Genomic DNA, 17,915 nt, shown 5'->3' with positions numbered 1-17,915 from the left:
ACATTTGTGCTTCTTCTTATCAAAATGCAAACTTTAATTTAGAAGTGGTGGACACTCTCCACTTAGCTTTGAACTCCAACATTGATCACCTTCGTCTCGCTCTATCTTAGGAAAGAGAAAACGCAAGTATGATATCACCCTCATCCCCGTTATACTGAACCCATTTGTCGAGGCTAGATAGTGCAAAAGCTTATATGTCGTGGTGTTCCAGGAATCTCGCACTATGGCAATGATTCATGGGATCGTTGAGGATGGGAACCATGGATGCCTATGATAGCCTTACAGGCATGTGCTTGGTGTGGGTAGATTTTCCTACAAATCTGGCTCCCTATAAGTCGGAGCATATAGTTCCTCGATGGAATGTGTTTAGGGAGGTTCTTGTGGAGTCAAGCTTTGTACTTATTACAGCAAGTTTCTACATGCGAACGGCACTATGGTGTGTACTTTATGTATATAGCACTTGGGGATTGTAGTGCGAGAGGCTGAAAGTTACAATTTAACATTATGTAGGACTTTGTTCATGTGTCTCCCGCAATAAATGTATCTCATGTCAGAAGATGGATGAGAAGAGGTGAGTGAAAGAGTGGATTGTAGTCATTTTAGATTTTAAGTGAACCACTATGAATTCCCTAACGTAGTTACATGTGTGTGCAAGTACATTTTCAGTTTTGGTCTCACCGTCTTTACACACCCCCATCACACCACATCTAGTCGCCCGAAAGTATGATAGGTAGGGCAATGAGGTAGCTGTTAATCACGCAGGTTTCGAGGTGGATGATGATGTCTTCATAGAACCTAAGCCTTGAGAGGGACCCACCTATACATGTTAGATGTAGATGGAAATCCCATTCGATATGTTATTGAGTGTAGTGAGGCTTTTGCAAGGTAAGACTAGAGCTTTATATATGGCATTCATTTCATTGCCATTTGTTTCAAGTAGTGCAATCGTTCCACACTCATTGTCATTTATATTGTTGTATATTGAATGGTCTTGTAAATGAAAGAAGCATGTATGGCAGGTGGTGGTTCTTGGGACAGGGATGTTGTTCTAGATTGCTTTGCTAAAACTGGGACCCTTGCTAGAGCATGGAAGGAACTACATCGGCATTACGTTAGCATGGAGTGGGACGAGGTGTGATTTGGTTCCTGTATACAACCTCTTTTGCACCATCCCAATGATTTAAGGCAACATTATTTCAAGCAAGACATCACTGACTATGCTCAACGAGAGCATCAGAGGGATGTTGGGGACCTCATCTCCACACGATCACCACCACTTTCCTCCACCCATCCCATTACCCATAAGCCCAAAAAGGTTTAGTGCTTCCTCATGGCCTCCTGATGTTCCATTGGAGGCCCCATTTCAACCTGTAATGCCTCATATGTCCCCCATACTTCCTTATGTGATGCCCTCATCATGGGCACAACGTCTCGAACTAGTGAGATCACTATTCCCACCTGCGCCATTTGGTAGAGCTCCCTATATGTAGCCACCTTACTTCCATCATCAGCCGTGGCGCCATCTTTGATGTAATCTATCTCTTGTAATGCCAAAAATTTGTTGATTTTCACCATATTTTGTTGCACTTTTGTACACTTAACTTGGTGCTATGATATTGTAGTTGAAGTTGCTATGACATTATAGTTAATTGAATTAATAATAAATATTATGGCACACAAAGACAATACCATAGAGAGAGAGAGAGAGATAGGTTGTGCACATAGAGCTTTTGGGCTCCGTCTAGCAACAAGAAAAAAATTATTTTAATCTAAAAACATTATTTCTATATAGCCGGCTGTCTCCACCCATCGAACTGGAATGCCTTTAGCTAAAACCACTTTATCCGGTGAGGCAACTGAGCCAGCAGCAAATGGGATTGCGACATGTGGTAGCTGCTGATATAGAGCCTCAAAGTTTGTGCTGATCGGGAGCAGAGAGGAGAAGAGAAGCATTGGTGCGTGTGCAAAGATTGATAGAGAAGCATTGATGTGTGTATATGGAGAGAGAGAGACAGGCCGATTGGAGGCATGTGTGAGATGCCCCTCTGTTCGGCACATTCCGATCAATCCATTTTTTGGCCGGACGGAGGTCACCGGTCGGCTCATGTGCTTAGGCTGAGAGAGAGAGAGAGAGAGAGAGAGAGAGAGAGAGAGAGAGAGAGAGAGAGAGAGAGAGAGAGAGAGAGAGAGAGGGAGATTGTGGTAGTCTTCGTGTTGCGTAATTCATTCTCATAGACATTATATATTTTTATATGATTTCAAAAGTTATTTTTACATGATATTTTTGTAACCTATAAAATAGAGTAGAGTTTGTCATTAACCACTACTTTTATTTGAGGGATACATCCCACCCCACCCACCTCTTATTTCTTTATATTGGCATAGGGTGGGCATACACTCTATTTTGACGGCTTCATCCACCAATCCCTCCAATAATATGATGCTTGTAAGCATCTTAATTAAAGCTCTTGTATCTTTCATGCACCTTAAAGAAAAAGAACCAAGATTAGATGCTCTTTGGGAGGCATGGACAACCACGTCATAAGTGTATGAGCTTTACAAAAAGCTCACAATAGAGAAGGTGGTAGACCTTATAGATAAGAACATGTTAGAGGTGAAAGCGGCAACAACCAATGGGATGTGGAGAGCCTTTGGAATTATTGAAGAGGCAAAAGAGGCTCCGCCTCAAAGAGAAGTTGCCACCTTCATGGGGTAGTCGGAGTAGTCAAAGATGATAGTTAGACCCAATAGTATTATAAGGTCTTAAATGCTTTCTTGTCTTGTGTTCAACATCTCCTAGGTGGTTGCTATAATATGCAAAACTCTTGTAATTTTCTTTGGAATATAATGGAAGTTTCACCTTTCTATGTTCTTTATAAAAAAGTTGCTATGAAATTGTAGTAAATTGAGAGAGAGAGAGAGAGAGAGAGAGAGAGAGAGAGAGAGAGAGAGAGAGAGAGAGAGAGAGAGAGAAGTGCATGAAGAAAGTCCTATACAACCAAAACGAAATAAGTGCCTAAAACCTTTTTTTATTAATGAATTAGTTGATGATTAATCAACAAATTGAAAGAATCGTCTTCGTGGCTTATCAAAACAATGATTAAACAAATAATGACAAGGGATAGATATGCACCAGACGAGTGGGCTTTGCGCTTCACTACACATGAAGCTTGTGAAGAGTAGATGTGCCTTCTTGAGGTGTCACGATTCGGCATGACAATCGATCAGGTTGAGCCCTCGGTATCATGGATGTGGACGGTTTGCCCTCATGACACAGCAATGAGGAATAAGGAGGACAATCAACCTTCATGACATTGGTAATGTCATGAAGCACTTTCCTTCTAGGAGGCATGATATACATAGATGGAGTAGTAACGCTCCTTAAATAACCAATAGACAGCCCATAAAAAGAATCACAAAGGATAGTATGGCAAGCATAAAAAAAAACCAATGACACGATGACATGCAAAGTCATGTAGAAGCTGGCATGTGAAGGACTGATGTGAATCTTGAACAACCAAACAAAGAACAACATCATAGTGGAAAGCATGAGCATCCGAAAATCTCCAGCAGAGCAAGGTGTCTCCAGAAACATGGGGACCTACAGAAGCACGCCGTGCGAACCTCGTCCAGAAGCAGCATGCACACACGACATAGGAAGAGGACTCCCATCATGTAAGCATGAGGTCCACAAGCGCTCCAGAAGCAGGCCAGCTCCAGAAGGAGCATGCACATGCGACACGGATAGAGGACTTCCATCATACAGGCAAGAGGTCCAGAATCACTCGAGAAGCAGGCTATCTCCAGAGACGGCGACCTGCAGAAGACCTGACCGCCTCTGGAAGCAGGCCGACATAGATAGAGGGCTTCCATCATGCAGGCACGAGGTCCAGAAGCCGTCTCCAGAGACGACGACTTGCAGAAGACCCGAGCGCCTCCAAAAGCAGGCCATCTCCACAGAAACAGAGACATGCACAACGTCGTGTCGTCAACCTTATCCAGAAGTGACATGCAAACGCCACACACACATGTAGCTGCCAACTAATTAATCAATGAAAAACGTTTTGGGCACTTTTATTAGCAATTGTGAAACTGAAAAGGCAAGAGAGAGAAACGAGGAGGGAAAACAAGGCAATAAGAAACGCTTTGTACAAAGAGGGGAGGGGCATTTGGGAGCACTGGGAAAAAAAATATAGAGGGAATTGGAGGCCGCTAGAGGATGAGACACAGCAGAGACACTCGCAGGTTTCTCTTCATGCAATTTTAGCGGAGCTGCGGGCATCAGTCGTCTTGTACAGGTACTCTTTCGAAGGCTTTATCAAAAGAGTGCGTGCGTGCTTGTGTGTGTAAGCAAGAAAAAGGACTTGCGTAGCTTGGCCTATCGAAGGCTTGTTGCTCTTTTGGTAACCCTCGATCTCCTTGTGCATGCTTTTCATGCCTGCCATTTTCGCCCTGTCGTATATCAGAGTTGGCCCTGTAAGCTCAATGTCAAGGCCGAAGTTTCCCAGGAATAGGCCTTTGCAGTTTCCAATACGTATTTGAAGAGAGAGGCCCTTTGATATTAGGCCAATTTTGGTCAAGTGCAGCCCCTTTTTTACCATAATCGTAGTGGCAAGCTTGATTTCACTAATTTGTTAGGAGACACTTTGGGGTGGACCCATGCGAACTTGGCCCTGGAGATCTTAATATTTCATTCTATTTAGAAACACGGCTGATTCTGTGTGGTGTGTGCTATATTCCCCACACAGAATCAGCCATGTTCCTTTTGCTTTTGGAATAAGGGAGTGTAGGAACATGGGTGCGTGCTCTATACCCCACACTAGGGATCGAAGATGGGTCCCCCCTTATTCCAAAAGCAAAAATCGATTACAAAGCTTTGCAGGTTCTTGGTATATAGGTGAAGAGCTATTAAAGGCAAGATTAACAATCCTTAAGTCACTCTCGATGGAGTATAGAATTGTGTTGCCTGTAGCTATAAGGACATGAAAGGAGTCTCGTCAAAGGTGGTGATGCATACCATACCTTTGGTGGATGAGTAGCCCGTGGGCCATATAAGACAAATCTAGAATATGCGCAGATGATAAAAGTAAAGACACAAGCTAGAGAATGCATGCTTTATTTACAAGATAGGGTACACAGTTAGGTCTCATGGGTAGTGATAATGCTAAAGAAGGATAAGAAGTTGAACATTTGTGCTGATTCAAAGAAGGTCAATGCATGTACGGTGGACTGGGAGGAAATGTTACCCATTGCATTTCATTGAGGATGTATTGACAATTGTTTCGTTTTCTCCAACGCGTAGGTCTTCAGAGAATTGCTCCTGCCAAGATGCGCTCCCGAGAGAATGAGATGGGTGCAGAATTTCCCAATGTTGTTTATAAGGGGGGCTGATGCTGGTCGGCTAGTTTTTTTTTTTTTGGGGGGCGGGGGGGCTCTGTCAGGCTGCTCCACGACTTGCTACAAAAGTTGTTCACGCATGTTTATGTTGTCCACCTTCTGTCCAACTTTGCCCAACTTGCCTGACCAAGTCTGGCCTGTCCAAATTGGCTCATTAGGCTCTTGTGTTGCTGTCTACCATGGCCCGACCTGTCCTAATTGGTTGGCCGACCCCATGGGCTACTTGGCTGGTCACTTTGTCCTCCTCAGGATGCTTGGCTAGTGTAAAGTCCTTATTCGGCTAAAGCATGCCGATCCATCCAACTTGTCAAGGATATCGTCTATGTGTGGAATCGGAAACCGATTCTTGATGGTAAGCTTATTCAAAGCTCTATAATCCACACACATACGAAAGGATCCATCCTTCTTTTGAACCAAGAGGATGGGTGAACAATATGGGGAAGAGCTTGGCTGAACCAAACCCTTCTCAAGAAGCTCATTCACCTACTTCATGATCTCCTCTTTTTGGAATGCACTTACACGATAGGCTGGCCTATTAGGTGGTGAGCTACTTGGCACATGATCAATTTGATGATCTTCCGGTCGTACGGGTGGCAACTCATTTGGTAACTCATCAGCAAAACAATCATTGTGCTCTTGCAAGAATTTCAGCCTATCATTACTAAGTGTTTACATGTACATTATTTTCCTCAACATGATCTCGTACAAAAATCAAGCACGCAAAAACACTCTTTTTCATTACTTTCTTAATTTGTACATGAGATACAAGGGGAATGGTATCACCCTCTTTACTAGCATCAATTACATGCTCTCGGCCTTTATGCATGAAGCTGATCCTGTTGGTCTTGTAAGCCTTTCTCGGATCAATACGTGTATGCCAAGGCTTTCCAAGCAATATATCACAGCCATTCAAAGGCGTCACAAGAAAATCCTCATGATTCGCATAGCCTTGAATGTGTAAGTGTAACTTGCCAATAATAGGCATGACCTGCACTTCTCTACCAACAAAGGCAGTCCCTGCTTCAATTTGAGGACCCATGTCCTCTACGTCAATACCCAAAGTAGCTGCCATCTGTGTAGATATGAAATTCTCAAATGCACAATCATCAAACATGAACAAAGTGGGCTGATCCTTAAGCTGTCCCCAAGCTTTACATACAACCCTGTCTTTGCTATCATGTGAAGTGTTGCCTTGCACATCCGGAACCATATGGACATTAGGCTTTGATGCATTTGCATTATCACGCTTCTTCTTGTTTGGGCATGCCTTTGTAATATGCTCGGTGCTACCACAAGTAAAGCATTTTTCCTCGCTCATATATTGCTTTTTCTGCTCCGGAGTGAGACCATAGTCTCTCAGTTTAAAGGGACGCTTCTTGGTAGTATTATTTTTAGCCTTTGGACCATTTTTATCTTGGTTTTGGTCCTTTTTAGGTGGCTGTCCATTATTTTGCAGGTTTTGGACAGCCCTCTCTTTGCCTTGAAATGAGGGTTTAGCCTTATTGGATCGACTCAATTTGAGTTTCAATTGCTCGGTGGCAGTGGCAGTGGCAGTGGCAGTGGCAGCTGCGATTAATTGGTGTAAGGTCTGACCAGGATACATTTGTAGTTCCGCTTTGTATACGGGTTGAATCCCGATTGAAACCTTCTCTTCCTTTTGGTCTCGGTGACATGCATAAATGGAGACACCTCCAAAAGCACTTTTCAAAACTTTTGTACATATGCATTCACTGATTCCCTCTCATTTTGCTTCACCGAATCCCACTTCATTGTTATCTCATTCAATGCATTGGGAGGCAAGAATTGAGCATAGAATCTCTCCTTGAACTCTTCCCATGATCGAACAGGATTCGGTGAGAGCTTCTCCGTGAGCCACCAATGGACAGCAATGCCTTTCATGAACATGCTTACATGCCGGATCATGGATTTCTGAGTGAAATCCTCATCACTGAAAGCAATATCAAACTGGGCAATAAGAGCAAGTGCCTTTGATGCATCATATTCCCGATGATATGCGTCAAACTTCACAAATTTGTCTCCAGCTTTGAAGTCACGAGACTTTGATGCATGTGTCTGCATCTCAACATGTTTTCCCCCATGTTTGTTCATTGGGACAGCCTTTGTGACTGGCATCATTTTAGGACCAAAAGGTGATGCATAAGGTATACATACATGTGCCCTGTAAGCATGAGGCATGGCTAGCTCTTCAACATGCATTGATACATTTTCAGCCATAGCTTCTCCCTCACGAGCACACTCGAAGGCATGAGTGGCATGAGAGATACGCGGAATACTTGCACCAACAGAAAATTGCAGTCCATGTTACATGTGTTGTGCATGTGCATTTTCAGCCGGCATTTGACATACATTTTGACCACTACTATAAACATTGTATCCTTCACGGGCTACATAAGGTATTCTTGCATGGCATGAAGTCACTGATTGTTTCTCTCCCATAGCATGGAGATTCATCCTCTTAGACATAAGTTCCTGTTCGGGCACCTGTGGGGATTTCAAGACATGTGGGATGGTTGCCTTTTCTGCATAGGCATCTTGCCCCGATGGCATAGTACTGGCATCAGTTTCAAGAACATAAGGCCGACTAGGATTGGGTAATGCTAAGATAGGTGCTTCCTTGACTTTATCTTTCAAAAGTCTGAAGGCCATATCTAGATCGTTATTCCAAGTGATAGGCTGATTTGACTTACGCCCACAACCTTTCAACAAGTCGGTCATCGGTAGTGTGAGCTGAGAGTACTCCCGCACAGATTTCCGAAGAAAAACAACAAAACCGAGAAAAGAAGGAAGTTGTTTCGCTGTTCGCGGTATAGGCCAGGCCAGAACCTTCTGAACTCGGTCATAGTTAATGTAATATGCGGAAGCTTCGGAGAAGAATCGGTAACTTCAATACTCAGAGTTCAGCACTCTTTTCGTGACGGAAATTAACGCACAAACTCAAAGGAGAAGTGCAGAAAACAGAGAGAGAGAGGGAGAGGACACAGTATTGGGTCTCAATTACCCTCTGTAGGGCCCCCACCACGGATGGTGTATTTGCTTTATTAGAATGATGTGAATCTGAAAAGAAAATACAAAATTCTTGACCTTTCTTGGCTGGAAAATCCCTGGCCTTGACCTTCAGTTCTCCACCCCTTTGCTTGGCAACTCCCTTGGCTTGTCTAGCCCTTGATTTGCTTAAGCTCTTGGTGAATAATGAGATGATTGAATGGGATTGTGGCCTCCACTATTTATACTACTTCCCAACAGCAGTCGGCCAGTAGATAAACAGGTGGCCAGTTCTAAATGTCTCCCACGACTGAGATAACAGCATTAAATGCTGGAAAAATCACCTAAAACACTGCGCATTATTCCTTAGATGACTGGGCATCATGCGCTTGCTTCCAGAGGGCTGGGCACAGCCTTTGCCCACATTCCAAGGGCTGGGCAGCCGTATGGGCTGCCCCATACCTGCCCTATAGCCATGTAAAGGCTGTAAACTCCTGGAATTTGCCTTATTCTTGCCCTAGGGCTATCCCACAGCCCCTCCATGGCTGGTGGGTTCAGCTTGGACCTTCCTGGCCCTCATGGGGGTGGTTCCACACCATTCCCATGCCCACGCTAAGATCCGGGGTAGCCCTATGGGCTGGCCCCTTGTCCTAAACACTAACTTCTCAGTGATCTGGTACTGGTACCATACCAGATACACAGAATCATTGACATCATTCTAGAGGGAGACTCACAACGTGGACTGGCACTGTTTCATGTGCAGGACAGTGCACACCTGACCTTGGACTCCTGTGCAGGACAATGCAGACCTGACCTCGGACATGGATCCTTGGGCTGACTCGTCCTGGATTGGGCTCACATGGGACCAGTTTGCCATCCCAGGTCGTGCACCTTCTGGACAAAAATGTCTACGTGGCATCCAAGTGCGGGATGCACGTGACATCCCCTTCTGCTTAACTTGACGGAAGTTGCATAGCCTCCAAATAATCCGTCAATAACGTCGGATAGTCTTCGAAAAACTCTTTGTCGAGCCATACCGCTTCATGGGTTCCTCGGTCCTGAAACTTTGTGAGGAACTGTCGTAGTCTTCGGCCTGAGCCATGCTTGAAACGGTGCAGAAGGATCTGTTCTGGAACCATAACTTCTGCTTCATCAACAATGTCTGGTTCCGTTTCGTCTTTGACCTCTGAAGGGGGTGGACCTGCATATGGCTTTAACCAACTGACATGAAATACATCGTGCATAGTCCAACTCGGAGGTAGCTTTAACTGCATAGACACCTCATTAATCTTTTTCCTGATGGGAAAAGGTCTGAAAGACAACTTTGGGCATCGCTTGCCCACCTGTTTCAATCTTTGCTTCATAATCCGAAGATAAACCCAATCCCCTTTCGAAAACTTCATATCCCTTCGGTCTTTATTGGCCTGTCGAGTGTAGGCCTCTTGCGCTTTAGCCAATCTGTCTTTTACTGACTCTAAAATCTCCTGGTAAGACTCAAGCACTCTGTGCGCCTTCGGTACTCAAGACGAAGTCCTGGTCAACAACGACTGGAAAGGTCCTCCAAACGCTGCCTCATATGGAGTCCTGCCAATAGCTGAAGAAAAAGAATCATTCAAAACTGCTTGAACTAAAGGCAAATACGATTCCCACTTACCTTGCTGATCGTGGACATAACACTTCAGCACATCAAAGGCCAACTGGTTGTATATCTCTGTCTGGCCATCCGTCTGTGGGTGGAATGCACTGGAAAAATTCAACTTAGTACCTAAATTATCAAACAATGCCCTCCAAAAATGACTGGTAAACTTGGCATCTCGGTCTGACACTATGGTCCTAGGAATCCCGCCAATTGGGTACCAATGCCGAATGAACAACTGGGCAAAATTCTCGGCGGTCACATTGGCCTTGCAAGGAATAAGCATAACAAATTTGCTAAACCTATCAACAATAGTTAAGCACTGCATATTACGCTTACTCGGACTGTGAGGCAAATTTGTGACAAAGTCCATCGAAATGTCTTGGAAAGGACCCTCAAGAATTGGCAAGGGCTGTAACAACCCTATTATCTTTCCACGAGACGCTTTCACCTTTTGACAAATGTCATAGTGTTGTACATATGTAAACACATCACGCCTCATCTTTGGCCAATAGTATTGCCGTTCTAATTTCTCCAGAGTCGAATTCATGCCCCTATGACCACCTGTAATGGCGTCATGGGCATCATGGAGAAGAGCTGCCTTGAACGACTTCATGACACATAGTCGGCCTTTGTAGAAAAGCCAACCATCGCGTATCAGAAAGTGGCATGGTCCTGTGGCATCCAATGCCTGTTCCCACTGTGTACCGAATTCCTCGGAATCCGCGTATGTGTGCTTTATGTCCTCTAGTCCTGTACCAACAAGATCAAGTCTAGTGGTCTGAATCGTAGACACTTGCTCCTTCTTGCTCAAAGCATCGGCCACTGGATTGGCCTTTCCTGAAGGTACTCAATCATACCACCGAATTGCTGGAATATCTGACTCCAGCGGTATTGTCGATCACTCCACTGTGCACTTGGCATCGTCTGAATCCAGCGTAATACTTGATGGTCAGTGCGAACCTTGAAGTCACGGCCATACAGAAAATGTTTCCAATGTTTCAAGGCCTGTATAATTGCAGGAGTTCACGATCATAGACTGAGTAGTTCTTCTCGGCGGGCAGTAACTTACGAGACATATAAGCTACTGTATGACCATTCTGCTGCAATACACCTCCAATTGCGATGTTACTCGCATCGGTGATCACTTGAAATGGGTCGTTCCACGAGGCAAGAGCTAAACAAGGCGCTTCTGATATAAAGCCACCTTGAGGTTCTGGAATGCCTCCAATGCTCGTGGAGTCATTCGAATCTTTTGCCTTCTTGTTTTCACTCTCTTTAGCAGATTTGCCGAGAGGTCAGAAAACTTGTCGATGTGAGTGGAATATGCCTGGCATATACCCACAAATGATCTGATGTCATAGTCTGTCTGAGGTACTTCCCAGTTGACAATCTCGGCCACTTTAGCCGCCGGATCAAGTCGAATGCCTTCAGCACTAATTATATATCCCAAGTAATGCACCTGGAACAGATAAAATTCTGACTTCTTTTCATTGACATAGAGCTCGTTGCTTTCCAGCAACTTAAGGACTTTCTCCACATCAACGTCATGCTGCTCAAATGTAGCTGAAAATACCAGTATGTCGTCCAAAAATACGAACACACACTTTCCAATCTAATCCCGGAAAACACGCATCATCATGCGGTTAAATGTAGCTGGGGCGTTCGTCAAGCCAAATGGCATGACCACAAATTCATAGTGGGCCCGTTCCGTACGGAAGGCTGTCTTGGGGATCCCCCTCCACTATCCGTACCTGGTGGTACCCACTCTTTAAATCCAGTTTTGAGAACACCTTTGCTCCATTCAGCCTCTCGAGAATATAGTCAATTCGAGGCATCGGGAATTTGCTCTTGATAGTCAGCTTGTTGAGTGCATGATAATCGACACACAAACGAGAAGACCCATCTTTCTTCTTGACAAATAAGATCGGTGCTACAAATGGCGACACGCTGGGGCGGATGAAGCCAGATTGCAACAATTCTTGGAGTTGGCGGTCCAACTCCGATTCCATTGCCTTGGAAAGGCGATACGGAAACTTGCTCAGATGTTCCGAGCCTGGGAGGAGGTAAATCCTGTGGTCCTCCAACTCTTTTTTTCTTTTCGCTCGCTGAAGCTCCCCGCCTCACCCTGCTCTGCGCACCGTCGCTCCCCCCCCCTCCTCGCGCCTGTTTGCCTTCCGCCCCCCGCTTGCTTCCCTCTGCTCGCCGCTGCGCCCCCCCTCTCCTTCTTCGCTGCTGCGCCGCCCCCCCTCCTTCCTCGCCGCTGCCCCCCCTCTTCGCCATTTCGCCACCCTCCCCCCGCTGCCGCCTGTTCGCCTCACCCCCCCGCTGCCGCCTGTTCCCCCCCGCTGCCGCCTGTTCGCCTTCCCCCCCCCGCTGTCGCCTGTTGCCATCCCCCCCCCCCGCTGCCGCCTGGTCGCCCCCCCGCCTTTTCGCCTGCTCTCGCCGCCTCCTATCAGCAGCGCCCCGCCTCCCTCCTCCTCCTCGCGTTGTCGCCGCCCCCCCCCTCTGGGCCTTTCCTCTTTTCGCCGCCCCCCCCTTCCCTGCTTCTCACCCCTTGGGGGTTTTTGTGTTTTTTCCCTCTTCGTCTTCCATCCTTCCGCCTCTTGGTGTGCAGCCCGCTTCTTGCAGGTTTTCCGCTTTCGCCTCGCCTTCGCTTGAGCTTCAGACTCTGATGGAGACTCCTCCCGCCTCGTCTCAGAGGGACTCTTCCGCAGCCCCCTCGCCCGCCACCGAGGTCCTCCCCATCAGGCTTTCTCTTTCGCCGGAAGAGGAAGCGAGCCTCACCGCAGAGGTGGAACGCCTTCAGGCTCACTCCACCATCTGCCGTATAGTCGGCACTCGCCCCAGCAGAGGGGAGATCAGGGATCTACTTCAGGCTCGCCTTCTTGCAGATGTGGGCAAGATCCTTGATGTACAGCTCTTGGGCCGGGGACATTATCAGATCGAGTTCGAGGCCGCCCAGAGCGTTGCCAAGGTCATTGCCATGAGTCCTCTGGATATCAGGGGTGCTCGGGCTTTCTTCAGGCCTTGGCAGCATGGATTTGACCCAGCTGCGGCGGAGCAGGGAGAGCGCCTCTTCCACATTACAGTTTGTTTCCCTGGTCTCCGCCGGGAGTATCTTCCGCTCCTCTCCAGGCTCGGAGCACTGGTGGGCTCGGTTCTTGAGACGGGCCCCTCAGCAGCTTCAGTGGTGGCGAGAGCAGCTGGGCTACCTTCGGTCAGAGTGTTAGTATCTGACATCTCCTCCCTTCCTAAGGTCATTCAGCTACCTAGGATAGGGGGGGGGTGGATAGATCAGAGAGTGGAGTTCTCGGGGCTCCCGAACCAGTGCTTCATTTGCAGGCAGGTCGGTCATTTGGCCAAGGCCTGCCCTCGCAGGAGACCTCGGCCCTCACCACAGCAGCAGGCCACGGATGGCCCGCCCACAGATTCGGCTCGGCAGGCTGCCTCAGGGACACCTGCTCAGGCCACAGAGACCTCGGAGTGGCAGCCTGGACAGGGGCGCCGTCGAGGGAGACAGCCACCGCAGCACGCCCAGGTACCGCTGCAGCAGCAGCCACAGTCTCAGCCTCACTGGGTTCCCGTGAGGAACAGATTTGCTCCCCTTCAGGAGGAGACCCCTGCAGCGACCGAGGACCAGGAGATGCCAGCTCCCCCTCCTTCACCTCCTCCACACCCATCCCCTCCCACCGCCTCGCTTCCACCATCGCCTCCTCCCGCCCCCGCTCCGGTCTCGGCAGCGGCTCCCTCTCCTCCTCCCTCGCCTCCCCCTCCTCCCCCTCCGCCCGCCTCGCCTTCCCGGGAGGTCCTGGCAGCTCCCTGGCGCTCACCTGCAGTCCGGAGGGCGCTGAGCACTGACCTCGCTCGAGCATCACAGAGGAGACCTATGCCGATTAGGGCCTCACGGATTTCTTCTATTCGTAGTCGGCTGAGTCGCCTCGGCATTCGACAGCGCTCGGCGGCGTTTGATTATACCTTCACACGGCTTTTTGGAGCAGAGGGCCCCCATGAGCCAGCACCCATCCGAGTGCATGTAGTGATACCTCCGGCCCGCGGGGAGGAGGCACTAGACTCAGCAGTGGCCTTCTCGTTCCCTCTATGTGGACCTTGTGACCGGGAGTGGACTCTAGAGCTCGCTCTCAGCACGTTGAAGACTCAGGCAGTTGAGTTTTCACATCACATGAGCGATTTGGAGGTTACAGATGTGCTAGGCCGACTTTGGGAGTTGGCTCATTTTGTCTTGGATCCCGAGGGTGTGGATACATCCGGGATTCGACATTTGGTCGTGCGCATAGTTGCAGATTTGGCGCGCGACCCAGGATATGTGAGCATTCACGAGGTTACTATGTCAGAGCAGGAGGCAGTCGCCATGGGTCACAGCCACTGGCGCCTGATCCGGGATTCTTGCAGTACACCGGGTGGGCAGACTCGCAGCCGTTCGGATGGGGACTACTCTCCATCCAAGCCGCTTGCGAAGGCCCGCCGTACGGCTGAGACAGCATCCACCTCAGTAGGACATCCATGAGGATCATCTCATGGAATGTACAGGGCCTTGGCGGAGCACACTTTATACGCTATCGAGGCTGCTTGAGGCAGGAGCTACAGAGATGTCTGGTTGGTGGCAGCATTGACATTCTGATGATGCAGGAGCACCACTTGGGTGAGAGCAGGATCCGGAGATATGGTTCGGTGATGCCTGGTAGATGGGACACTTTCTGGTCTGCAGGGTTTGGTCCGTTGGGTGGACAGGGAGGAGTATGCATGGTTATTGCAGATGCATGGCGGCAGGCCATTGTGGACCGAGGGATCATTGTGCCTGGTAGAGCACAGTATGTCATTCTGAGGATGCATGATGAGCTATTGGGTGTGCTCAACATCTATGCGCCCAATCATGCTAGTGCCAGAGCAGAGTTCTGGACTCAGGTTACAGATGCATTGCCAGAGGCCGCACATTGGTGTGTTGGGGGAGACTTCAACATGCTTGAGGACCCGGCAGATAGGGTGGGAGGCAGTCATGTTACAGTGCACGGCACGGAGCTTGCAGCTTGGGACCGGTTTTGTATGACACTGAGGATCACTGATGCATGGCAGCATGGGGCTTTCTCCCGGTCTCAGGACAGTCTTAGTTTCTCTCGGTCGGATCGCCGGCAGGGAGGGACTAATCTATCTCGGATTGATCGCTTTTATGTGGGCGATTGGTTGGGGGAGCGAGGGGGCTCCGTCGGCATTCTTGCTGGCACCTCATTTTCAGATCATGCGCCAGTTATACTGACTTTGGAGGAGGGGACACGGGAGCCCAGCTTGCAGTTGAGGATCCCAGAGAGGGTACTTGCAGACCCCAGTCTCGCTGAGGACATTGAGAGGATCTGGCATGATAGTCAGTGCTCTGACCAGGATGCAGCGGGCCAGTGTGCCCAGGGACTCATTGATCTTAGCTCTTTTCTACACGCTGCAGCTTTGACACGACTGGGAGAGATTCGCGAGCGGGAGCAACGGCTGAGACGCAGCCTTGCTTCGCTACAGCGCCTTCAGGAGCAGCAGCCTGCATGTGAGTGGGTGGCGTCCCAGCTGAGCCAGGCACGCCAGGAGGTTAGAGAGGCAGAGGAGCAGAGACATGAGTTTTACTATCGTCGTCAGGCCTCTCAGTGGACGCAGCTTGGTGATAGAGTGACTGGGGAGTTTTTTGAGATCACTGGACCCCGTCATGCGCGAGCAGGGGTTCGCCAGCTTGCTAGACCGGATGGATCGATAGCTACTGAGCTCGGGGAGATCAGAGCCATTGCCACTGCTTTTTATCGTGACTTGCTTTCAGCGGAGCCAGCCACTGAGGATCGAGATGTATGCAGACAGACTGTGTGGGCCCATGTGCAGAGGAGGGTCACAGACCATATGCGCACAGTTCTAGGTGCGCCTCTGTCAGAGATTGAGCTTGCCGAGGCCTTGAGGGTCCTGCCGCGACATAGTTGCCCAGGGGAGGACGGACTGACGCCGGCCTTTTTTATGCGCTATTGGGACCTTTTGGGGCCAGGCCTCCGCAGGGGCTTTCAGCATGTTTTGGACACTGGGGTGATGCCGCAGAGCTTTTCAGAGGGCTTGATCTATCTTATCCCCAAGGGGGAGGGAGTATCGGATGACATTCGGCATTGGAGGCCTATTACGATCCTCAATACTGTATACAAGGTCTTGGCAAAGGCCTTGAGTTTGAGGATCCAGCCCTTCCTGGGGGAGTTGATTCATGCTACTCAGACAGGATTTGTCAAGGAGCGCAGTATCCTTGACAACATCTTTACTTTCTGGGAGGCGACGGCCCGAGCTAGGTTTCTTGGCGAGGACTTGGTCGTGATGCTTCTCGATTTTGAGAAGGCATACGATAGAGTTGATTGGGGATTCTTAGAGGGCACTATGCTACGCCTGGGCTTTGAGCCAGGATGGATCAGAGGGGTGGCAGCTTTGTATTCCACAGCTCGCAGCCAGGTGCTGATTGCAGGAGGTCGGGGGCCGAGTTTTGAGCTGACCAGATCAGTCCGTCAGGGGTGTCCTCTCGCCCCTTTCCTTTTTCTCTTCTTTGCGGAGGCTATGAGTATGTATTTGACGGCAGAGGAGGTTGGTTTGAGAGGACTTCAGCTCCCAGTCCGGGGGGAGGATTTGCTTGATGCTGAGTTTGCAGACGACACGGGCTTATTTTTGCATGGCCAAGAGGCCAATCTTATTCGGGCAGAGCAGTCGCTCCAGGTTTTTAGTGCAGCTTCGGGAGCATTGATCAATTGGCGCAAGACAGTGGCCTTTTGGATCAGTAGTGCTCCCACTCCGGCATGGAGTCCGGACCCCGGTTTTAGATGGATTCCTCCCGGCACAGCAGTGCGGTATTTGGGATGCCAGATTGGCCTCGATTTGTCACCTGAGCAGCAGATTGCCCCGCTTCTTCTGAGCATTCGGAAGAAGCTATTGTATTGGAGTACAGCTCGACTATCCTTGGCTGGGAGGGTGGTGGTGGCAAATCAGGTGCTGTTAGCGACCATGTGGTACATTACGTCTTGCTGGATTTTTTCGAGCTCTTGCATCAGCCAGGTACAGAGGCTGATCAGGAACTTTCTGTGGTCTGGGCGGGACGGTCAGCCAGCTCGGGCAAAGGTTGCATGGGCAGTTATTACACTCCCGCTGGCTCAGGGCGGTTTGGGCATTATAGATCCAGTTGATCAGAGTAGAGCCTTATTGGGGAAGCTTATTGTTCGGGGGTTGCTTCCAGGCGCTGAGCCTTGGAAAGAGCTCCTCTTGCAGCGATTGCAGGCCCGGGCGCCTCCTGCAGGGGGTACTTGGGCACCAGAGATTCGCTGGATATTCATAGAGATGAGGAGGACAGGCCTCAGTAGAGGATGGGAGGACAGATTTGCTTTGAGTATCCTGAGAGCTTGGGAGTTGCTGAGACCGGGGCTCTCTCAGCGGCCTCCGTCTTGTGTTGAGGAGCGGGCCAGGCAGCCGCTCATCTGGAGCCCAGCGGTTCGTACAGAGCAGGGTCATATGCTGGGTTCTCGGCCTCGTCTAGCCTGGGGACCTTTAGCGGCAGGCCCAGCTCGTAGTTTTGGAGACTGGCAGGCTTTCTGCAGTCTACCAGAGGAGACCCAGGTGGAGAGGCTGAGTCACTTCAGAGGGGGGTTGATTATGCGGGATGATATTCAGGAGGCACTTTCAGAGGAGTGGTTCACACCTCTCGAGCCAGTGGCCCCACGGTGGATGGGTGCCTTCACACAGTTGGAGATCCTGATTGCTGTCAGAGCTAGCACTGAGGATGGCAGATGCCTCTATTATGAGATTCAGGATGAGGGCCGACTCCAGAGAGTGGAGGTGGAGTCGCCCTTGGTTGCAGAGTGCACCTTTC

At 49.2% G+C, this 17,915-nt stretch overlaps 1 protein-coding gene across 1 annotated transcript in view; it reads left to right on the top strand.

The window, feature by feature from the left end:
- The first annotated feature begins 4,118 nt into the window (after nt 1-4,118).
- Nucleotides 4,119-17,915, top strand: part of LOC147613431 (uncharacterized) — a 34,845-nt gene continuing 21,048 nt past the window's right edge. The window contains exon 1 of the mRNA XM_086781362.1: nt 4,119-4,298. The gene's annotated coding sequence lies outside the window, so the exon portion shown is untranslated. The remainder of the gene's footprint in view (nt 4,299-17,915) is intronic.

Source organism: Cibotium barometz, chromosome 43, assembly GCF_041138505.1.
Source record: "Cibotium barometz isolate CiBa-2024 chromosome 43, ASM4113850v1, whole genome shotgun sequence".
NCBI classification, from domain to species: Eukaryota; Viridiplantae; Streptophyta; class Polypodiopsida; order Cyatheales; family Cibotiaceae; genus Cibotium; species Cibotium barometz.
This window is presented reverse-complemented; position numbering and strand designations above follow the sequence as displayed.